Source organism: Cydia amplana, chromosome 11, assembly GCF_948474715.1.
Source record: "Cydia amplana chromosome 11, ilCydAmpl1.1, whole genome shotgun sequence".
In the NCBI taxonomy this organism is placed as follows: Eukaryota; Metazoa; Arthropoda; class Insecta; order Lepidoptera; family Tortricidae; genus Cydia; species Cydia amplana.
The window spans coordinates 1,858,778-1,884,271 of record NC_086079.1 but is presented as its reverse complement, the minus strand read 5'-3'; the positions used below and the strand labels follow the sequence as shown (position 1 = coordinate 1,884,271).

The window sequence follows — 25,494 nt, the reverse complement described above, 5'->3', positions numbered from 1 at the left end:
TTGTAATGTGTTACTACGTTTTGTTCCGAATTTCACATGTTACGTGCAGTGCACCAATTAAACTTGATATATTGCGAGCGTGATACAGATGACATGTTATACTTGCTAATCCGTGAATTTCAGTTGAATAATTATTTGCAAATACCAACGTATATTTTGAATAATATTCGTTTTATACTTTTTGAACAGAAAATGTTTAAGCTGACAAGTGCTGACAAGCAAGACCAAGTGCACTAGTTCGAAAAACTCGCACGACTAGAAGATGTTGATGTCAACTTTAGCCACTCTTCTCCGAGACCACGGGAACAACGCCGTCCTCGAAACGTCGAAGGTAAATCTTAAAACTTATATACGCGATTAAATCCCGTTGTACAATTTAATAATGTGTAAAAATCGTGACAACCCCCAACGCAATACTGCGGCGATTAATATGACGTTCATTCCGTTCGCTCATTTTATCAAGGAAATTGGCAGATAGAGAGGCGGCAACATTATCGTCACTTGTTTCTTCTCGTAAATAATACGAAAGTAAATTAGTATTTTTGAAGTGAAAACTTCTTTAGCGGCGCTGTGCACTTTTTGAGGTGGGGAAAAAATGTTAAACTCGAGACAGCGTAAGACGATCACGTGACCGTAAGATTTAGATGGCCACTCATTTAGATGGCATTTAAATCAATAAAGAAAAACTCAATGACATTACATGAAAAACTGTTACATGTAATGTCGTGTCATGTAGTGAGTTTCGCTCTAACTGGTATTAATATAACTCGAGTACTAACAGTGATGTGCTTAGGGGTTTCAAGTAATTAACGCTAAGGCTAGATGGCGTTAACCTCAATTATACATAGTGCATTTTGCACTAGTCATTGAGTTTTCACTTCTGCCGGCACTCCCTGAGTGCAACCCGTTGTTTTTTATTTATACTTCTGACACTGTCATTATACATAACATTGACAAGCAACGAACGAACGCTGCTGCGACTGCACGTTGCAACAGCAGCAGTCGCCGCTGGTGCAGTAATGTTGCAACAGTAATGCAATTGCAGTTGGAAATGGCTATCACCTTAATTGCAGATAACATCCAAACGTTACTTTAATGCACTCTCTCTCATAAGGAGAAAGAGACGCAACAAGTGTTAGTTAGAGGCCAAATTGAGAGCTTTGTATACCGGGCGTATACATATGGCAAGTCTATAGTAGGTATACTTGTTTTGAGATTTATAAAAACTTTGAGGATACGAGTAGATACCGCTCTCACTGTATGTCAACAGTATTTAAACAGACAGTTGTTTTAACAGAATGTGTACTTTTGTCCTCCCAAAAATTCAATTTTTCCGAAAAAAATCAATGGAATGAAGTGCAAGTGCCCTCTGGGGTTAAAGTACATACTTACTTAGACATAACTTGGTTAAGAAGATTAATTAAATAACAGAAATATAAAAAAAAAGACAATAAATAATATGCTTTATAAAAAAAATCTAAAATGCCATGAAGATTAAAAAAAATGTTTATTCAGCCCAAACGCACGGAATCACTAATTCCAGTTTGAAAGTACACCATACAAGTTTTAAATCCCGTGGCAAGCTGTACAAAACCAATCCGGCGAAGTTTTAGCAAAAATTGCCAGTTCCCCTTAATCTGGATTGCCGCATTGGAAATTGTTGGGACCGAGTTGTGTTATTTTTTTCCAAACTTTTTTTTTCAGCGCTTTGTAACTGGAATTGGTCTGCATTTGAACTACTGTTATTTAGTCAAAGAGCGATATGTTTGGTTTTATTTAACAATACAGGATGGTTTTTTAAATTATGGGCAATATTTTGCCACATGAATAATATGTAGGGCATACAAAAAGTTATATGAGTTTTTCGGAACTTATGTACGAAATATCATTTGATATTTACCAGTCGCTTTTCGGTGAAGGAAAACATCGTGAGGAAACCGGACTAATCCCAATAAGGCCTAGTTTACCCTCTGGGTTTCGCTTCGTCGCTTTCGTAAAAACTAGTGTCTTCGCCAATTACTGGGATTAGTTGCCAAGCGGACCCCAGGATCCCATGAGCCGTGGCAAAATGCCGGGACAAAAAACGCGAGGAAGATGACAGGATGCTTGTTTAAATTATTTTGCGAGATGAATAATATGTACCTAGGTCCAGAATAAATAATAGTACTAGGTACAGAAGGTTCACTCTCTAACAAAACGCGTTTATTATGACAGACCGCTAGGTTGCGCAAGCGCGAGCAGGCGTCCGTTCCGTAGCGGTGCGCGGCAACTACTATAGCTACACACCAAAATTGGTGTGGGCCGCATGTACTTGTAATGTAGCGACACGACGAAATCGCGGAGTGAGCCACGCCTGACATAGGTCATACAATAAATCCTGACAACCGCCTCAGTTAAACGGTAGACTTAAAGATGCCTTTTCTAATTTAACTTCAGTACTAACAGTGCCATCAAGTTTTATCATTACAGTCTCGTTTAAATTCCATCTTGTATTCTCTTTACAGGCAATTCAAACGTACACTGACATCACAATAACTGAATGATGTCATTTAGCTACCGTGCGTTTCGCTCGCGCCAATACATGTACGGATAAGTACGAGTGAAATGCATGATAACTGAATGACATTATTTAGATATCATGCAGTTATCAGTGTGCGTTCGAATTGGCCTGTTCACTCACATTTAATTCCCCAGACTAATTTCTACGGACAATAAAGTCTTGATTCTCTAGAGTCTAGGCTATAAAGCTTGAGATCTCGTTTTGTCTAGGGCTCACACCATTGCCTAGGGATTAGGCAGTTAAATATATTAACGAATGATACTTATGTGCAAATTTGCAGTTACAGTTTAGCATTCCTAACACGTTAAAATATCTCTGTTGACATATAATTTTGAGATTGTACTAGACATAGAGTGATCGCTTATAACTCGCAGCAACGAAACCTTAGAGACAACTAGGGGGAGGGGGAGATGCATGATAACCGGACGAGATGGTCCTATAGAACTTTCAGCAGAAGTAGCAGAGAAAGCGCTATTGTTTATCCTTGTCATAATTTCGTTTTTTTATTTTTGCCTGCTTCTAAAAGTGCCACGTTTTATTGGTTTATTTGGTTATTTTGGTTAGTTTTCGCTTTATCAATGGTGGCCACATTTTTTCGTTTACCTTCGTGATAAATCAAAATAAAACTATGTGACAAAAACCAAAAGTTGGGGAATCAGGACAACAATAGTAATATACTGATTTATATATTAAATTAATTGGTTTATTAGAAAACAGTTCCCCTAATGAGGGCGCCACTGGGCGATCGATGCATACTTAAACATACGCATATATATGAACGAGAGCACATCAGTTATGTATGTATGTGTTCATAAGACCGTATGCATGTATGTGTGATGAATTATTGGGTGTCTGTAGTTACCGTTTGCTTTGTTGGAAGGGGATGCTTTTAATCATTATCCAAGGCTGTTTTCCAATAAATAAATTATTCATACCAAACCTTTCGTAAAGATCTTTCTGCAATCAATACCTACCCTACCTTTATCTGTATCCCCTACTGAAACCTAACGAAATATACGACAAGGCAGTTGGATTAGTTGCTTAATTCGTATTAAATATTTTACATTACCTACATTAGGAATTTTAAGGAATGTGTATCCGTAAATCTTTAGACAAAATTGCTGCACAATTAATATCCTTATCACAAAGACGTAAGGTGTAATGATCCCTTAAAATTTATATTTTATAATACTGAAATCAACTCGATACAGTGTCTCGTAACTCAGTTAAACGACGGACTTTAAAAAGGGAATCGTAAATTTCCTTATTGCGACAGAGTTCCAATCGCAAGGGACTCCATTAAAGTTGGAACCAATGTCTCGGAGCGACGCTTTGATATCTCAATAGAATTAGTACAGACCAAAGTGTCGATATAAATGTTTAACTGTGATTTTGATTATAAAGATAAAGTGTTCCTGTAAAACTGACATGATTTGTCTTTGCTTTGATTGGTAACAAAATGTCTATTGAACCGTCAAAATAGCAATTCTCTTGTTTTCCATACTTCAAGGCGGCTTCGTGATAGTGACGTCATGATCACGACACTTTTGTGTACACATAAATTCATTCATTCACAAATAGACTGAAGAATGCCAAGACAGATTTCTTGTAATTCTCCTAAAAATCGAGCTGCCGGTGGTAAAGGTAATTAAAAAATTACTAAGGTAAGGTGGGGTAAGACATAGTTTATTTTGCTCGGGACAAGACAAACAGTATGAGGATTCCATACAAGTGTTTGTCTTGCCCCGGCGATGGTCTTACCCCACCCTTACCTTATGACCTTAATAAAGCATTACAAAATTAATTACCATCATAAAATTTCCTGTCGACATTTATTTTAATTGGACGATAAATTTGTATAGCGTTACCGTAACATTTTGCTTTCTATGTCAAATTATCTTTGTAAATGAGTCCTATAGATAGACTGACGACGATTAATTATCTCCATCTAGAATGTCATTCTATAGACCTTGCTAACTTTGTAAACAACAGTCACTAGTAAATTGACATTAAGAGACAATTTTAATATGGCGGTTTGTGTACATAGTTTGCAAGTTCCATAGAATGACACTTTAGTATAGGTATACTTTTTGAGGTAAATAAAATTTGTTAGGCACGAACTAAAATAGCATTTGAATCATCTTCTAAAATGTTTCTAACGCAACATACAGTATAATATGAGAAAATAATAATAAATTGAAATGGGATTTCAGCGTAGCGAGGATTTAAAACAAACTTTGTAGCCGGGAAAACACAAATTTTTCCTCATACCACGCAAGGAAAAAACAAGACGGAAATCTTTGCAAATGTAATCCAGTGTAATGCTTTTAGTTATACAGCGTATATTTTCGATGGCGTTTTTGGTGTTTTGGCGCCGTAGTAAAAGTTATTCTGTATTACCTACATATTACCTCAGAGTATGGTCAGACAACCAACAACCTGTATATTAAGGGTCCCGAGCAAGCTCCGTTCTCCATACAAACGTATTACAATAGGATAAGGTATACGAGTATCTAGTTCTATAATTGGTTTATGTACCTTCAGAAACCTTAGTTAAAAAATACAGCGTATTTAAGTTATTCATACAAAACTTGTTTATGCTATATTTCGTTTGTTTTATAAACTGGAGCTATACAAACTAATTACAGAACTAGATACGTATACCTCATGCCATTGTATGTAAAATTTCATTACAATCCAACACGGAGTTTTAAAATGAGAATGAAACTCCGTTTGTATATATGGGAAGGTGAAATTCGGCCGAGCTTGCTGGGGAAACTTAAACGACGGTTTAAAGGGGCCCACTGATTAACAGTCCACCGGACGATATCGGCCTGTCAGTTGTTCGGAACTGTCAACTTTTTGTTCTAACTGACAGGCCGATATCATCCGGCCGACTGTTAATCAGTGGGCCCCTTAAGGGTTAATGACATTAATTTCTGTGGTACACTATAGTGAGCTATAGTTCCAGAATATTAATCTCCGATAACCTGAGCTCTATCGAGTGCGCATTGTGTCGCGAGAGTAAGTCAAGTGTCGTAGAGCGTAGCGTAGAGCGCGCGGATGTCTCGAGTGACTCTCGAGAGTCGGTCTCTTACCTTGGATTATGTCAGGCTGGGGAATGTACCTACAGGCGTAAATTAATATGGTGAATGGACTCCAAATTCGAAATTATACTTTAACACAAACTGTTTTACCATTTAACTTGTTTACTTTGAAATATACTTCTGTTTAAAATTGAAATACCATACATATACATACATAGATATATGTTACTTGAAAATTCACGTCAAATTGCATGTTATTTCAGAATTTTGTTTTAAAATGAGAGCGTAAAGTTTAGATTGTATGGAAGCGACTGTTAGGTTCGTGTCTCTCTAAGTATAAGGCCTGAGTGGACGCTCGAGTTGGGCGTGCAGCGGGGCGGGGCGTGCGGCGTGCATGTTAAACAAATGCAAACGTATAGGAGCGGCCTTAGTACACGCTGCTCAAATCACTTGTGAGCCCGACGCCCCGCCGAACGCTCCGCCTCGAACGTCCACTCAGGCCTTACACTAAAAGTTACATAGAAAAATTCACACATTCGAACAAAAATAAATATATCCTTTTGTTCCGCTAAGAATAAGAAAAACAAAACAAACCGTAATTATTGCAACAAGGGGTCCTTAGCTAAGCCCAAGTAGTAGCTACTTTCATTGCTTATCCGATAATTACGAACTTTTCCTTAGAAACAAAGCAAGAAAATGGATAGACGCGGTGATTCATGAAACGTGAGCAGGATTAACTGCCGTATTCGAACTTCAAGATATTCACAAGAGATGATACGTATTAGATCCATTCTCTATAGATACGTTATAGTTTAGATTTCAACTAGTTCTCTTTTGCAGCTCAATTCGGGCAACCAATGTCACTTTAACGTTAGATAGAGTTAGATATCTATTAGATGAGAATTGAATCTCTAAGTCATATCTTGTGGAAATCGTTCAAGAGTATCTCCAGAATCGCGGAAATGTCAATTTTGACAGGTTAGATCTTTAAAATATCGTTATTGTATCTTGGTGATGTCTAAAAGATACCTAATAGATGTCTATTGCAAAATCCGAATCGGGCCCCAACCCTACGCATTCAGTAAATTATAAGCTACAGGGGCCTTACCATGAGGTCCTTATTGCGATTCTGTTTAGGCCGAGAACTGAATAGCAATAAGGACATCATGGTAAGGCCCCAGTACCCCTAGTGTAAATTTCATTCGATAGCGTGACGTGACGTCCGCGTTTGCGTTAAGTGTCATTTTGCATGGGATTTTTGAGTTTCCAAAACGTCCCGCTTGGCGCGCTGTTTAAAATCCCATACAAACAGACATAACGCAAACGTAAACTCTCGTCACGCCATGGAATGAAATTTACACTAGGGGTTCAATTTAAATTGTACTTAATATACTGACGATCATAATATAAATTATTGTAGATTGACATAGCATAATTTATACTGTAATTTATTATAATGAAATAAATGAAAATGAAATGAAATGGGTACCTACTCTTTGACTTGACCAATAAGCTTTGAGCTTAGAACAGACAAATTAATAACTTAGTTTCGGAGATAATTTTCGCACACAATAAGCATTTTCGCAACTTTAACATTCAATAAAACTGCCGGCAAAATCGGAGAACGCCAAACATATTAATTTTCCAAAGGAGCAACGGAATTTCATTAAAATTATTTTAATATCCGTTTCCTATCCCTTATAAGTAGGCAGACAAGGCCAAAAGCCTGATTCAGTATTAAAAACTTGTTACAATTGTGACACGACCTTGAAGATCGCTCATGTTGATTGGGGCACGCGAAATAAGGTAAAAGTCGTGCATGAGATGCGTCACGCCATTATTGTGTCGCACCAAGACAAAATGTATCTCTATCGCTTTTCCAGATTTGTGCGATAGAGAGGCAGATAACGATATTTAGGTTTTCGTTTTTATCGGTAGACCCTCTGATTGGCACAGCGGGCGCAGCGGCGTACGATATTTGTACGGCTACCACCAGTTTGACAATCTCATATTCGCTAGCGTGTGCGTAACTCGCATATTAGTGCGAGCGAGATGTTTAGAAAGTAAGGTGGGTCTCTATTGTTTCCCAAAAAGTTTTAAGTCATAATGTATTGTTTGTCCGCATTTTCGTTAGTCATAATTTGGTTTTTCTCAGAAACGCGTAGCTTTTCAGGATTGCCATAAAACAAACCTAACCTCATCTATCTATCTATAGTATTACCTTACGATTGACGATTTCAGAAATATGACTAATGATAATCTGACTAACATTACATTATGACTTTTAAAAGTTACATAGACGTTATGTATATAAGTTGTGAAGCTTGGGCTATTAGAACTATTAGAAGTAATTATCTTTTGAACATTTTAGCAACAGGCACAAACTATATTTGCAAGTTTAAATCTTAACCCGTATTTAGCTCTCAACACTAAGTCTAAAGCTACTTGCATAAGCAGTAGTTGAACTGAAGTTGAGCTCCGACATAGTTACTTGAATTAATTATCTTGCCTTGTACTTAATACATGCGAATACAGAAAAGCTAATTTTCTACGTGTTGAAATTGTTGAATACTTAATTGTAAATAGCAGAACTACTCTAAAATTATTTGCCATTCTGGAACTATTTTCCAAATAGAGATACCTAATACCTATATGTATATATATAGATATTGTTTTATGGATCATGCAACTATTTTATACCCGCAATCACGCAATGCAAATTAAAAATCTATGTATATAGGTACTCTAAGAACAATAGTTATTTGTACAACAAGAGATCAAAGTTTGATATTTCTTCGAGTGCTTATTTTGAGTCCCGCACAAGCGAAAGATTCTATACTAGATTCACGAGCGTAGCGAGTGAATCTAATTTAGAATCTTGAGCGTAGTAAGGGACTCAAAAGCGCACGAGATGTAAATAACTTTGATCTCGTGTAGTTCACAAAACTTTTCACCTCAGCAGTGAGAACATATTAGAGAACCCGAAAAATGTACCTATTCCTTCTTCATCAGTAGGTACCTCTATTCACTCATGTTTTCTTAAGATATACCAACAATTAAATTTTCACCTCAGCAGCTCGAACAAGGGTACTTTGCTACTTAAAAAAACAGTGAGCAAAATCGCATTTTGCTCACTGGGTGAGAAAAATCGTATTTTGCTCATTTTGTCTCACTCAGTGAGCAAAATGCGAATTTGCTCACTGTTTTTAAGTAGCAAAGTACCCTTGTTCAAGCTGCTGAGGTGAAAATTAAATTACGTGAAAAGATTTTAATACGAGTTTTTTACAAGTACCTACCTACTATTTAAGCACACTACTATTGAAACTATAAGTAAACCAAATAGATGTCATATACAAAGGAAAAAAGCCCTGGGCACTGGAGGCCTTGGTGATTTATTCCTTTATATTTTTATTTATTTCGTTTCTATGTATACCTATAATATAGGTATATTGTAATTTTAAGTTTTCATGTAATTGAATTGTAAAATTGATGATAATGTTAACTTTCTTTGTCAAATTTAATCACTAAATCGACTATTTTCAGGCATTTTGACTAAAGATTAATGAACCCTAAAGTTTACCTATTTCCTTGAGAAAACCCAAACAGAAAAAATAAACAAATCCCTTTAAGAAACACCCGTAAAATGAGTAGCTATCCCAACTAACTTACTCCCAAAGAGTTTGTTTGCAAACTAGCAACAAAAAAGTTTTATTAAGTTCGTGTAACTCGCCAACGTGCCGGGCGTCGGTGAAATGGTGCTGAAAAGCATCCCTGATACAGGACAACTTGGAGGTTTATTCGAATTTTGAAAATCGCAACTTGGTTTATTACTGTCATTACTGATACCAACACAAAACAGTTGCGTTACTTAGTGTAATATAGGCCTGAGTGGACGCTCGAAGCGGAGCGTTCGGCGGGGCGTGCAGCGTGGCGTGGAGTAATTTGAGCAGCATGCATCTAAGGCCGCTCCTGATACGCTTGCATTTTGTTTAACATGCACGCCGCACGCCCCGCCCCGCTGCACGCCCAACTCGAGCGGCCACTCAGGCCTTACACTTATCTAATGCGTTGTCTGTCAATATATCTATATTGACAGACAACGCACAGCATGTTTAAATGTTGTAAATTTCTGCCTCGAAAAGATTTTTTTTTTAATTCAACTCCTTTTCCACTCATACGATACGAACCCGCCGCGCCGCCGACATCATCAAAGTAAGTTCATATCATATCAATAGCACATCTTTATTTTTAAACTTTTAAACATCAAATAGACCTGGGGCCTATTGCATAATAAAATACAAGCTAATACTATTAGTCATTACTGATTTTACATACAAAATTACTAATAGTAATTAAATAGCTTGTATTTTATTAGTATGCAATAGGCCCCTGGAAGCCGATTTGAACTTACTACATGTCAATATGATCGCAGTTTGCCATCACTCACCTATGCAAGTTTGCGTGTTTTTATTAGAATACGTAAGCGATATTTAGACTAATGATGTATAATTTTTTTTTAATTCGGATTACATTCCCGAAGTAAGTTTTTGAGATGTGGCTTTTGAGGGAGCGGGTAGACTAAATACTTATCTAGTCAGACAAGTATAAAAAAAAACTTGTCCTGTAGCTTTTTTCCTTGAATGCCACTCGCCCCCGGCTGTTAGTAAAAAACAATCAATTAACAAATTAACAACCATTTTTGACTGACTGATCACTGACTTGATTTATAACATCAACAGTCGAATAGAACAAAAGTTAATGAACTACTACGATTAGAGAAGATCCGCCGTGAAAGACCTTTATAGATCTAATATGAATTCAACATGAATCACCCTTAACGATCCGCTTAAACATAAGACGCAGCCTTACTTCCAAACTACAAGAACTTATCAAACTCCCAGTAATACTGGTGTATGAAACAAACTTATAATTTAATTAGAAAATTAACTCGCACTTCTAATTATCATAGCGAACTCGAGGCGCACTCTCTCGGGTACCAGTGAAAAGGTACAAGATAAATACTTAGCTTAGCTTTTAGAAAACTCAATGAAAGATAATATATGACATAAATACTTAGCTTTGTTTATAGGAAAAACATTATAGAGTCTGTGCGGAGAGAGAAGAGTCGTGGAATGTGTGGGGACCAATAAATACCACGACTCTTCTCTTTCCGAACAGACTCTATTAAGGTGACAGTCCATTTCCAACGTCAGCTGCACTACTGTTCATTTTACTATGGAAATTGACAGTAACAGCGACGCGTTTAGTACCAGTAGTGCAGCTGCGGTCAGAAATGGAATGTTACCCTTATGGTATTATTCAGATGGAAACTGCAGCAGCGTTACTGTTGCGGCGTTATTGCTGCGGCATGGACTCGGCATCTGTCACTGTCAATTGCCTTGATAAAATGAGAGTATTGAACGGTCGAATCGAGACAGCGTGACAGCAATGTAGCGAACGTAACATTTTATGAAGTAAATTGACAGTTACCGCGGCCGCGTCAGCGCTGCAGCGGTAATACTGGCACAGTAACGCAGCTGCAGTTGCAATTCGAATGTCACATTTAAGGTTACATTTCAGCGCAGCAACATTTACTTTTATTTTATTACTTATTATAAATGGGCTTACTCATGGCCACAGACTAGCCGAGGCGAAGACGTGGCCTACGATGGAGCGAGCCTGCCCAGAAGGTGCCTGTTCACCCTTGATTTGAATTTTGAAGGTTGCCGGGTTATATGAGCTCGGAAATATAGACACCGGCAAGGAATTCCATTTCTTGGCAGTGCACATAATGAGAAAAGAGGAAGCAAAGCGCTTCGTGCGAATTGGTGGAATATCTACCAAGTAAGGATGGAAACCGGCCGTGCGTCTAAAAGTCCGATGGTAGAATGGGGACGGTGGAATAAGCTCGTGTAGCTCTTGAGCACACTCCCCGAAGTGCAACCTGTAGAACTTTTGTTTCAGAACAGAGCAGCATCGCCCGCACAACGCTATACCGCCCGCACAACAGTGATGTTGTCATTAAAAGTGACATTTCAATGGCAACCGCAGCTGCATTACTGTTGCGACATCACTGCTGCAAATTGAATTGCTATCAAAAAAATGTCAACGATATTTTTCGCTGAAAAGCATCTAAAGTGTCATTCAATAGAACTTGCTAACTAGTTTACTACCACCACCACCATACTAAAATTGACACTGAATGTCAATTTACTAGTAACTTTTGTTTACATAGTTAGCAAGTTCTATTGATTGACACTTTATTCTGACAAATTAACACGTTCTCTTTGCGTATATCATAATAATGTCACATGTGGTATTCATAGTACGGGACTGTGACACTGACACGCATGATGCGAGACTGTTTAAAATATGGGACAAATCAAAATTCGCACGTACAACCTCAAATGTTTCGCTTACACGTATCGTGTAAAAAATGTATCGATATGACAAATGATACGAGAAATCAGGTGACTATTTTCACACATTGTTTAAGTCGACTGGCATTTCTATCAACGATTGTCACCTTGGCTAGGCCCCTGAGTACTTTTCCTCATTTTGAACACCATCATCACTACATAGTATAAAACAAAGTCGCTTCCCTGTCTGTCTGTCTGTCTGTATGCTTAGATCTTTAAAACTACGCAACGGATTTTGATGCAGTTTTTTTAATAGATATTGTGATTCAAGAGGAAGGTTTATGTATAATTTGTTAACCAGTGCGAAGCCGGGGCGGGTCGCTAGTACACTTATAAAATACGAGCCAACAATTCCTTCACTAAGAATTTTCCACCCGACAAACGCTGAACACTCAAGACATATTTAATTTCCGCTTGGGGCGAGCAAATAACTCAACCATGTAAGTGTTTACTTGGAAATACGGATGTTGGAAGTATTTGTATGTATATAATGTTCCATTATTGTCCTATGTTAAGGAAAACTAGATTAATATTATAACAATAATAAAAAACTTGAATTTTGTATCAAGCAGAAAAACGACCTGACGTGTCACGCCAAACTCCATTAACTCGAGTTACATGAGTTACGGGTAACCAGTCTAAATCGTCTTAAAAACCATTAAATATATATCTTCTAAAATAACATTTTGGAAATCTTCATTATTTACTGAGAAGAGCATATGACTAACTCATGTAACTTCATTTTTTTGCCGATGGCGTCAGACACGAGCGCTTCGTTTATACGACAACAATATTATTTCGCTTAAAACGTGGCACGTCTGATCACGCGTATGTCATGTAACTTGACTTACATGACTTCGTGTGACCACTATAGTATGGAAGAGTTGGTCATGCGGAACCATTTAATTCGAATAAAATTAAAACTATTCAATTATGCGAAAAAAAAATTAAAGATCCTTTTCTGTGACCATATTTCCTACATGTAGATTAGATAAAATTAAAAAATTACGATAAACCGTCAACGATAACAGCATTTGAATCTTTAAAACTTTAAACGTAATTATCTCGAAACTCAACTTTTAAAGTTACACGAGATGCGCGTGACACGGCAGCGACGATACGGAAAGGTAGCCGTTTAAGAAGTGGAGCGTAAATATGATGACCTGAAATATATAGAACTAAAACCTAGTCGTACTTAACCGCCAGAGAGATAGAGATAGATGAACATCTAGAACTTGTATTTAATTCTACAAGTTAAAATAAATTTAGGAACATGTGCAAAATTTAGTACACGGGCGTCACGAGGATAAATTGCGGAAAGCCTAGCATTTCACACGCCCGGTTCCACGTAACGCGTTTAACATCCGCCATAAACGGGCCGTTAACGGCTGGATTGGTATAATTACAGGTTTAACTGTCAGTTACACAGTTCATAGATACAAGTAGAAAATCTTTAGGAAACTCACATACGCCACACCCATAGGTCAGGGGGCCTACCGCAAAAATCGATATTCGCAAATTGCGGGCATTTTTAGGGTTCCGTAGCCAAATGGCAAAAAACGGAACCCTTATAGATTCGTCATGTCTGTCTGTCTGTCCGTCTGTCCGTCTGTCTGTCCGTCCGTATGTCACAGCCACTTTTCTCCGAAACTATAAGAACTATACTGTTGAAACTTGGTAAGTTGGTGGTTGTTGGTTCTGTGAACCGCATTAAGATTTTCACACAAAAATAGAAAAAAAACAATAAATTTTTGGGGTTCCCCATACTTCGAACTGAAACTCAAAATTTTTTTTTTCATCAAACCCATACGTGTGGGGTATCTATGGATAGGTCTTCAAAAATGATATTGAGGTTTCTAATATCATTTTTTTCTAAACTGAATAGTTTGCGCGAGAGACACTTCCAAAGTGGTAAAATGTGTGTCCCCCCCCCCCCCTGTAACTTCTAAAATAAGAGAATGATAAAACTAAAAAAAATATATGATGTACATTACCATGTAAACTTCCACCGAAAATTGGTTTGAACGAGATCTAGTAAGTAGTTTTTTTTTATACATCATAAATCGCCTAAATACGGAACCCTTCATGGGCGAGTCCGACTCGCACTTGGCCGCTTTTTTTTCTATCACTCTAATTACCTCCATTGGAGTAAAAGAGAAAGATCCCTGCAATTTGCGAATTCCGGTTTGCGCGGTAGCCCCTCAGGGTTGAAGTTCATTCCCACTTTATACATGTATCGGAAGTTATTATATTTTTTTATAGTTCTTTTTTTACATTATTGATATACGTACATTTTTTCACATGCCAAATTGCAGCTTTTTTTTGTATTAACGAACACTGAGCATAATAACGGACGAACACGTAGACGTATGACACAACTATTCAAGTTCCTAGCTCAAAATGTACGGTTGACTTTTCATCAGATGGAACCAAGAAACTTATAAATACAAGAAATACTCGTAAAATATTTACGTCACTCTAGTATTTAAGTATTAGTAAAGTAGCTGTTAAGGGGCCCACTGATTGTGATTACCAGTCCACCGGACGATATCAGCCTGTCATTTATTCGGACTGTCACCTTTTGCGTTTAACTGATAGGCTGATATCGTTCGGCGAACTGGTAATCATTGGGCCCCTTTAGGGTTTGTACGACGGATCCGAAATGTATGGAGAGATCCGCGGGTCCGGATCCAGACCCGGATAATTTCATACATTTCGGATCCGGATTGCAAACCCTAGACCCCTTAAAGCTATAATTTCCTTGCTACTACTATACTTCAGTTCATTTTGACAAAAATCACATTGACAACCGAAAAGCTTTTGCAAAACGTCTTACTTTCCTCTTTTCGCTCTGCCCCGCTTGAGCCCGTGAATATGGAATATGTCCGCATTTAAACATTTTAAACTGTGGTCATATAGATCCATCTCCGTGGTTATAGATCTGTAAATGTCTCGGTGACGAATAGCGCTATCTATCTTTGTCTCCTATAAAACCCAGATTACTAGTGATCTTTGTGAACACGTGATCTTACACTCTGATTAGGGGCTTTAGTATAAGGCCTGAGTGGATGCTTGAGTTGGGCGTGCAGCGGGGCGGGGCGTGCGGCGTGCATGTTAAACAAATGCAAGCGTATAGGAGCGGCCTTAGTGCACGCTGCTCAAATTACTCCTGGCCCCGACGCCGCGCTGCACGCCCCGCCGAACGCTCCGCTCCGAGCGTCGATAAACTCAATCTAAATAATCGATGCTTTTCTATAACTTAATAATGAAAAACGTATACAGATGTAGTACAATTGTTTTCCTTCGTATTTACTAGGAAACGGTCGTATTTGTGGTTATGTAGCATAATTTCTAAAATCAAATTTCCTAAGTACGAAATTCCTAAAGACAGAACATCGAAAATCAAAATGTCTAATGTACGAAATTCCTAAAGATACATGTCCTACGGTTAATCAACCTACTATTTAAATGTCTAAAGTACAATACTGCTAGTGCACGAAAATACTAACGATCTTTTTTCCTACGTTCAGTTGACTGAAATGTTGATTTTCTATATATTGTCATTAGGCTTATTGAGAGTATTTTGAGCACTAGACATATTGACTTTCAAAGTATTGTCCTTAGGTATTGTGTACAAAGGAATATTGATTTTCGAAAATGAGATCGTTCGATTAAAAGTGTATTAGGACATGCGTCTTTAGGAATTTCGTATATTAGACATTTTGATTTTCGATGTTCTGTTTTAGGAATTTTGTACTTAGGAAATGTGATTTTAGAAATTATGCTATATACCCGTATTTGTCATGCTTCAGTCAACCTCAGTACTTTTTATATAGAGACCGACTGAAATAGCAAGACACGTTCGTACGTTTCCGTGAAAATACGATGGAAAATAATTATGCACTACTTACATCTGTAACTAAGAACGAGCTAGTTAGCTTTAAAATATTATGTTGACGAGTTTCTGGAAACTTACCTATGTAGGATATAAAATATCCTCAGACGTTTACTAGTTTCTAATCTAAAGGAAAACTTCCTCAGGAAACCAGCATTCATGTTCAAAGCTAGTTTACGCTTGCAAGATGGTTTTAATCCGTTTGATTTTCTACCTTTAAGAATAAACAAAATATAGTCTATATTTAAAATATGCCGCCCAAACATATGATGTTTTTATTAATTACTTTAATTAAATTTAATCTTTATTGAACAACAACATAAGTATAAACTAACAATAAAAAGTAACCTACAATTAGAACTACCTACAAAACTAAACTACTACTTAAAAAAAAGGGCCCCTAGCGCAAAGTGCCAAAGATACTGGCAGCATTGTCTCGCTGATGTTTGTTATATTGATTTTATGCTTTGCAACATGGTAAGGACGCAGATAAAAGTGTGTGTAAGTGTAAGGCCTGAGTGGACGCGTCCATATGTTTGGGCGGCATATTTTAAATATAGACTATATTTTGTTTATTCTTAAAGGTAGAAAATCAAACGGATTAAAACCATCTTGCAAGCGTAAACTAGCTTTGAACATGAATGCTGGTTTCCTGAGGAAGTTTTCCTTTAGATTAGAAACTAGTAAACGTCTGAGGATATTTTATATCCTACATAGGTAAGTTTCCAGAAACTCGTCAGCATAATATTTTAAAGCTAACTAGCTCGTTCTTAGTTACAGATGTAAGTAGTGCATAATTATTTTCCATCGTATTTTCACGGAAACGTACGAACGTGTCTTGCTATTTCAGTCGGTCTCTATATAAAAAGTACTGAGGTTGACTGAAGCATGACAAATACGGGTATATAGCATAATTTCTAAAATCACATTTCCTAAGTACAAAATTCCTAAAACAGAACATCGAAAATCAAAATGTCTAATATACGAAATTCCTAAAGACGCATGTCCTAATACACTTTTAATCGAACGATCTCATTTTCGAAAATCAATATTCCTTTGTACACAATACCTAAGGACAATACTTTGAAAGTCAATATGTCTAGTGCTCAAAATACTCTCAATAAGCCTAATGACAATATATAGAAAATCAACATTTCAGTCAACTGAACGTAGGAAAAAAGATCGTTAGTATTTTCGTGCACTAGCAGTATTGTACTTTAGACATTTAAATAGTAGGTTGATTAACCGTAGGACATGTATCTTTAGGAATTTCGTACATTAGACATTTTGATTTTCGATGTTCTGTCTTTAGGAATTTCGTACTTAGGAAATTTGATTTTAGAAATTATGCTACATAACCACAAATACGACCGTTTCCTAGTAAATACGAAGGAAAACAATTGTACTACATCTGTATACGTTTTTCATTATTAAGTTATAGAAAAGCATCGATTATTTAGATTGAGTTTATCGACATAGAAACTCTCTACTTGTCTTTAATTTTGCCCCCTAATATCCGATATAGTTTCATATAGAACCACTTTATTATTACTATCATATGGAGCCTTCGTAGGAATTAAAAAATGGCTTGTTACCTATTTTATTTATTTTGGGATTGCTTCCATAAATCAGTTGTTAAATATTTCTTTTACCTACATAATTAATTAACGAGATAGAATAAAATTACATTCACTAAAAGATGATAAAACAGGCTACACATTATAATCGAACCAAAATCACAGAATAAATAATAGTACTCGGTACAGAAGGGTCACTCTCTAATAAAACGCATCTATTACGATTTTACGACAGATATGACCGCTAGGTGGCGCAAGCGCGAGCACTGCGAGCAGGCGTCCGTTCCGTAGCGGTGCGCACCAACTATACTAGGCTAGACATCAAAATTGGTGTGGGCCGCATGTACTTGTAGCGACGTGACGAAATCGTGGAGTGAGCCACGCCTGGCAATATTCTCAATTTCCCACAAGTCGATAGTGGTTTAATATTAGTCGAGTAAACATCCTGCTAACCGCACGTGGGGATATTTATGGCTGAGCTCACTGCGATACTAGGTACTCGGATTTAAGGGGCCCACAGATTACCAGTTCGCCGGACGATATTAGCCTGTCAGTTAAACGCATAAGGTGACAGTTCCGAACAACTGACAGGCTGATATCGTCCGGCGAACTGGTAATCGGTGGGCCCCTTTAGAGGAAAAACAAATTTGATACATAAATATACCTAATAGTAATATAATATATTTTGCTGCCACTATGTGACTTGGTTTAGACATAGACATACTTACTGACAGATATTAAAGTTTTTAAGGAAACTCGCAATATCTGTAAAAAAAACTTTACCTCTACTTATTCTTTGTAATGTTTTTTTTTTCGCCAAGATGTAAAAATAAATAATCATAATCGTTAATTGCAACCAATAACGTGGCGTATGCAGAAAACACACACACACGTGTACATATTTCTTGCGGAATTTGACCAAAGTCATATAACATTTATTGCTCCTTATGTCCTCAGGAATCTGTTAAAATCTGTCGGGTTACTCGTTCCGATGATGTATATAATTATGTCATTATACAGTGCGCAGCAAAAGTTGCTAAGCGGGCGAGGGCAATTACCTTGACGCGCTCTTATTCTCTTAACAATAAAGTTGTGTCAAGATCATTTTGTACAGCTGGCCCGCTTAGCAACATCTGCTGCTGACTGTACAAGTACAGTCCTACACAGGGTGTAGGAAGCTTCGAAAGGCAAGTTAATTAGAACATGTCCAGAACGTCAAAGAGGACAACGATGTTGTTCCACTAGCTTACCGATGGATCGTGCTATATTAATTTTCTTTGAATTCTTTGATAGTAAAAAAAAATGGTGCGTTTTTTAATATTTGAGGTTTTAAATTTACGGTTATTATCAAATCGATAATTATCAGGCATAAAAAATAAATTATCAGATAACTATCATTAAATTATCCTTAGTGTTCCAGTAGAAATCAGTAGAAATCTGTTCAATTTCGGCCTCTAACGGCCTCCTAGCCTAGTCGGTGATCCCTACGAAGCAGGAGGTCCCAGGTTGGAATCCCGGTAAGGGCATTTATTTTTGTGACTATCACGAATATCTGTTCCTGAGTTATGGATGCTATATAAGTCGCATAGCTTCGTTCTTTAGCGATTCAGGCGGCCTAGCCAAGGTGACGATCGCTATCGCTTCGCCATCGAATCGCTTTGTGTCTCTCTATCACCCTTCCATATTAGCGTGACAGGGACAGTTGCGTTTCGTTCGCTGCGGAGCGTTAGCGATTCGCATGTTGGCTACGGGGCCAGTTTAGGTCCTAAACAGAATCGCAATAAGGACATCATGGTAAGGCCCCTAAACTCGCTCGGCGCGACCAATAGGAATCAAACAGGACACAGTGGCAATTAGATGGCGCAAACACTTACTGTGTACAAACAATATTGACTTAGCGCCAAGGAAATTAATGATAGATCATGGTAGTGCGAAAATCAAGTAGACATACAGTATATAGTTATAGATTATTCTCTCTAGCCGGATGGCTGGATAGCCGGGCTAGCACATGATTGGCGCGACAGTATCACGCGGCGAGATATACTAAAGTGTCATTCTATGGAACTTGCTAACTATGTAAACAAACCGCCATATTAAAATTGTCTCTGAATGTCAATTTACTAGTGACTTTTGTTTACATAGTTTTTTTTTTATCGTATGGCGTATATACATAAACATTTTTACATTAAATAGCTACATAACTATAATTATAAGTCCACATTCATGGACCCGATCCACGAGATTGAGTCGGATGTTAACTTAAACAGATCTTCCGGGGAGCCTGAGAAAGAGTGTAAGGGGCAACGCCGAATGATGTGCTCTATAGTCTGAGCTTCTTGACGGCAGTCACAAAGAGCAGAGTTTACATAGTTAGCAAGTTCCATAGAATGACACTTTACCCGTCCCTCTTTTTACGATCACAAAACATTAGTTTATATAGCTACTATAGGTATTATGTTAATAAATTCCTTGTTTAAATCTTCTGGCAAGTTTTAACTTTATGCAATGATATTATATAAGCATAGATAGGTTATACTCGTACTTGAGGAGCACAAAAAATACTTCCATATTTATTTCTGTGCCTTCGAAGAAATCTGTTATTTTTGATTAGTTTTCTCATTACATCCATCTTTGTCACACTCGTTGTTAAACATAAGGTCGTCTCTTTCTCTTTCGGTGTGCGGGAGCTTGTTAGCACGTGCACATTTCTCGCTTGTCCAGCCGCGTCTAAACGAAACTTGTCCAATTTGTCACAAGATAGCGCTTCAATTTTGGAACGCCTATAACGTATCTTGAGTTATAAATCATTGACTTTATGGCGGTTAGTGTAGATAGGTACTCGTAACTTTCAGTAGGCTTTATTGCCTTAAATATCATGAAAATTAATTATATTACTACGAGTATAGTTACACTCTAAAAAATGAAGACCAACTAAGAGCAGTTTTCTCTTAGTTGACGTTAAGTTAATTATAACAATAACGATCTTATATAAATCAAAGAAACCCGATTACTTAAAACAATAAGTGTATCTGTGATTGAACTAATAAAGTAGGTATGTTATTAATCCTAACAATTGTATACTTTGCATCTATCATTAACTTGTTGGCATAATTATGTAACGTAGGTTGATTCAATCCTTAACAAATTAATTAAAACAGATAAATATGTTGATAGTTATGAACATTTTAATAGTTTATGTGACTATTTTCTCTTTGTTGATTTACATAAGACTTGGTATTTTAATCAACTAAACATATAATATTTAGAACAACGAAGATAAAACATTCAATCCCATTATGATCAAGTTATTGTATTAATTACGAAACTAATATTCCATTCTATTAAGAATTATTTGTTAAATCGATTTTCTTCATAATTAAATTAAATAATCAGTTAATCCGTTTAATCAAGAGATAAATAGGGGGGCACCGGTGGACCCGCGGTCCTCCCCGCCCGCGCCCCTGCGGCGCCTGTGCGAGTGGGGAGTCAGTCTCAGCCTCGACGTTCAACATTCAACTACTTAGTCATTCAAGTACGCGTCAACGAAATAAACTTTACTTGTGCCTTTATTTCACGGCAAGCCTGGAACAGTGAACGTGTTACCTTTGCTTTGTGTACCTAATGTATAATAGTGTATGTGCAACATGGAGCAAGTGATAATCGCGGCGACGGGAATAAAAGGCGCGGGGACGGGCCGGGAGGGTTATGTGGGAATCCCTGTTGTGGACTAATGAGACCCCAGGTCTACCCAGTAAAACCCCTCTGTTGGCGGCCTCAAGGCTTTAAGGCGAGGCACGGGAAACGATCGGGACCATGCTTCCGAAACCCCGCCAGCGGCTGTCCGAACTGCGGACTCGACTTCGGAGGAACTGTTTCCCTTTACTTCTCTAAGAGTGCGCCATTTTTTGCGCATTGGCCAATGGCCATCCCAGGGACCCTCGTGTAGGCGACAGACGTCCCCGAGCCTGCCGCCAACGGGTACCCATAAGGGGGAAATCGACGGTTGTACGCCAAACGGTCATTATATTTGTAGCCCGTTTTAAATGTTAATTATAATATATATGTAAGGTATGTAAAAGAAAGTTCGATTTTTAAATGTAAAACGTTTAGTTTTCTAAATGTTTAGATGAATAAATAACATCGAAATGAAATGAAATGAAATGAAATTTATTATTCGTAACAAACAGTTATAGGTCGATACATAATAGGATTATTTTACATTTTCTATATTTAATAAATACTTAATTACATTAGTTTTTTATTTTTTTTATATATATTTTTAACATCTTATTATATATATTTTTTGTTTTATTCATTTACCCCCTTTTCATAAAACTTTACTTTGTTAAATTTGAATCTCAATTGTTTAATCAGTTCAACTATGAAGCTTGTTGTTTGTTGTTGTGTTTTATTGTACTAGTACAATTGATGAATAGTGGTATATTGTACTAGACAAGCTTCATAGTTGAACTGATTAAACAATTGAGATTCAAATTTAACAATTTCTTAGTTCTGGCTAATAAGATGCATAAGTCGATGCAATCATGTTCTTAGTTGAACTTATTAGGGTCAAATAGTTGATACAGTAATTCTTCATGTTAACATTGATTTACATCTTAGTTGAAATGATTAAACAATTGAGATTCAAATTTAACAATATCTTAGTTCAGGCTAATAAGGTGCATTAGTCGATGTAATCATGTTCTTAGTTGAACTTATTTGGGTCAAATAGTTAATACAGTAATTCTTCATGTTAATATTGACCTACATCTTAGTTAAACTGACTTGTTTGTATTAGTTGGTACAGTAACTTATCATGATAATAATTATCAAGCCCTTAGTTGATCTTGCTAGGATCAATTTAGTTAGCATAATTATTTTTCGTGTAAATATTGAACAAGATCTTAATTGGTTCAGTTACATAGATATAGTAATAGCAATCAGAATTACCTTATTTGATGTGTCTAAGTTCTTGTTAGGCTCGTATGGAATCAAGATGCTTGATTACGACTATCAAGATATTGATAGGGCCAACCAAATTTTTTTTAGAGTGTAATATTCAGTGTGGTGAAATCAGACAGTTGTAGTCTACAAAGTTATTTAATTAAATTCGGGCTCCCGATGCCGCCAGACTTTGACAGCAATAGCGGTCATATGAAATGAAGTTCACTGTTATGTTATGTAACTTGGTACAGTCGACTCTCGTTAATTCGAAACTCGAAGGACTTTTAAAATATTACGAATTATCGAGAGTTTGAAATATCAAATGGTTCGAAATTTTTGAGAGAAAAAATATGAAAGTTCGAATTATTGAGTAGGTAGGTAATAATCAAATACTGATTAAGTGCTAATTTTTTTACAATATAAAAGGTTAGTTTCGGAAGATGTCTGAAACATGAGTTTACTTCAATGCACATTGCTGAGACTGATCTGAAAATTATTTTGCAATATCACTTGTCTTCCCACCTACCTCCACTTTTTCGATTAACTCCTTCTTTTCAGCAATCGTCAAGCATTTATACTTTTTAGGACTCGTAACTAACACTAACTTTGAATATATGTACACATAACCAACGAAAGAGTGGAACGACGAACTTGAACTTGTCTCAAAATGTGCGGTTGTATGTATTGATTTATTTCGAAATATAAAGAGATGTTCTAGGGAACTCGTGATAACTTCGAATTATAGAGAGGTTCGAATTATCGCAGGTTTGAATTAACAAGAGTCGACTGTAGGTAGCGATAGCAAAAAAAAAATTCACGACTCTTCTCTTTCCGCAGAGACTCTATCTTATAATTGTTGAATATGCTTAGAAATTTTCAAGAAAATAGGTTGATAAACCTGTCCAGATAGTTGGACATACGAAAGCATTTGTGATGTTCCACGGAAAAGGTAACTTATGGCGGTTGGCGCTTACGTCGCATAGCACCGCAATAGTATTGGAGCGGCGGTAATGTTAATCATTAGGTACATAGTTTTAACAAAGTCACTTCCCGCTGTCTGTCTGTCTGTCTGTATGTATGCTTAGATCTTTAAAACTACGCAACGGATTTTGATGCGGTTCTTTTTAATAGATAGAGTGATTCAAGAGGAAGGTTTATGTATAATTTGTTAACCCGTGCGAAGCCGGGGCCGCTAGTAATAGCATAAAAGCGAAACTTCATAATGTATCATTACGCTTGAGACGTCACATTTTTGCCCAAGCTGAACGACGACTCAATCAAAATGAAGTTTTGTATTTGTATTTGTATTTATTTATTGCAATTCACATGTACATTACAGGTTTTCCAAGTACTTAAGAGTATAGGTAGGTACACAAATGACACATGAAACCCTGATGGGCGCCTGATGGGGAATAAACAATACTAGTCGTTTCGAGCATAATTTCATCAATTGCAGGGTGGTTGAATAGTAAATATTCTAGAATTATACAAATAAGTAGGTATGTAAATTTTTCTTTCGCACCGAGACCGTGGTACACAACAAGTACGATTATGTAAAATGGATCAGCTATATTTACTCGCAAGTAGGTATTTAGAAGTTAGACCGGCGTACCTAATATTTATTTGCTGTTTACTCATTTTCATTAAAATACTCCTGTAAGCTGTAATGACATTTTTTGATTAAGTATTGTTTTAAAGTTTTATTAAATATTTTTTCCAATTCGATGTCTTTTATTTCGTTAGGTAAATTGTTATAAATTTTTATGGCCATATTTTGTGGGCTTGTGCTATGTAGTTTCAGATTTGAGTTTGTTGTCTGTATAAGGTTATTTTTATATCTCGATTCGTATCGTCTAGGTTGGTCAGCAATTTTTTTAAATAGAGCGGGGTATTTACGTACAAATTTGCAAATTTCAAAGATATAAATTGAAGTTAAGGTTAAGAGTTTAAATTTTATGAAGTAGGGTTGGCAACTGTCAGGGCAATAGATATTTGCTAATATTCTTACGCATGTTTTTTGGAGAATAAACAACTCGTTTGCATCTGTGCTATTCCCCCATAGGATGATAGAATATTTTAACCATGAATAGGCGTACGCGTAGTAAGCTGCAAGGGCAGATTTTAGGTCAGTGGTTTTTTTTAGTTCTCTTAATGCATAGGTGAATTTAGACATTTTATTTGCAATCTTTTTTACGTGCGCTTTCCAATTTATATTGGAGTCGATATCCAAGCCAAGAAGTGTAAAGCTATCAACGCATTCTAGTTTTATGTTATTGTATGAGAAGTCTATTTGTAACGGGGTTTTTTGGTAGGGCCTAAATTGCATTAACTTAGTCTTTGAAAAATTTATTTCTAAGTTATGATCGTTCATCCAGTGAGTTATATTTGTCAATATGTTTTTTAGATTTTCGTTAAGATTTTGGTCATTTAGGCATGATGTGAGCACGGAAATATCGTCAGCGAATAGTACGCAATTTTGATTTATTATTTTTGGGAGGTCGTTTATATAAATTAAAAATAGCAAACATCCGACGACACTTCCTTGAGGGATGGAATTCTGTACGTGTTGCACATCAGATTTGACGTAATTTATAGTATTTATACTACCGGTTTTGTAATCGATACTTTGTAGTTCCACGTATTGTATTCGATTTTCTAGATAAGAGGTAAACCATTTATGGGTTATTCCTCTCACGCCGATCCCGTATAATTTTTGTAGAAGTATTTGATATTGAACTTTGTCATAGGCTTTGGACATGTCTAATAGAATTCCAATGGCATAATGTTTACTATTAAGTATATCTAGTACTTTCTGCATATATGTATAGACGGCTAAGGTGGTCGAACGGTTTTTCCGGAATCCATTTTGGTTGTCATCGAAAATCAGATATTTTTCACAAAAAGAATAAAGGCGCTTGCAGATGGCTCTTTCGAATATCTTTGATGATGTTGGGAGTAGTGAAATGGGTCGATAGTTACTGGGGTTAGTTCGGTCTCCTTTCTTTTTGTATATAGGTTTTATTAGGGCGGTCTTTAAAAGGTCCGGGAATGT

General features: G+C 36.8%; 1 protein-coding gene across 1 annotated transcript in view; it reads right to left on the bottom strand.

Moving 5' to 3' along the window:
• Positions 1-25,494, bottom strand: part of LOC134652292 (GTP-binding protein RAD) — a 203,337-nt gene that overhangs the window by 132,312 nt on the left and 45,531 nt on the right. The window lies entirely within an intron of this gene.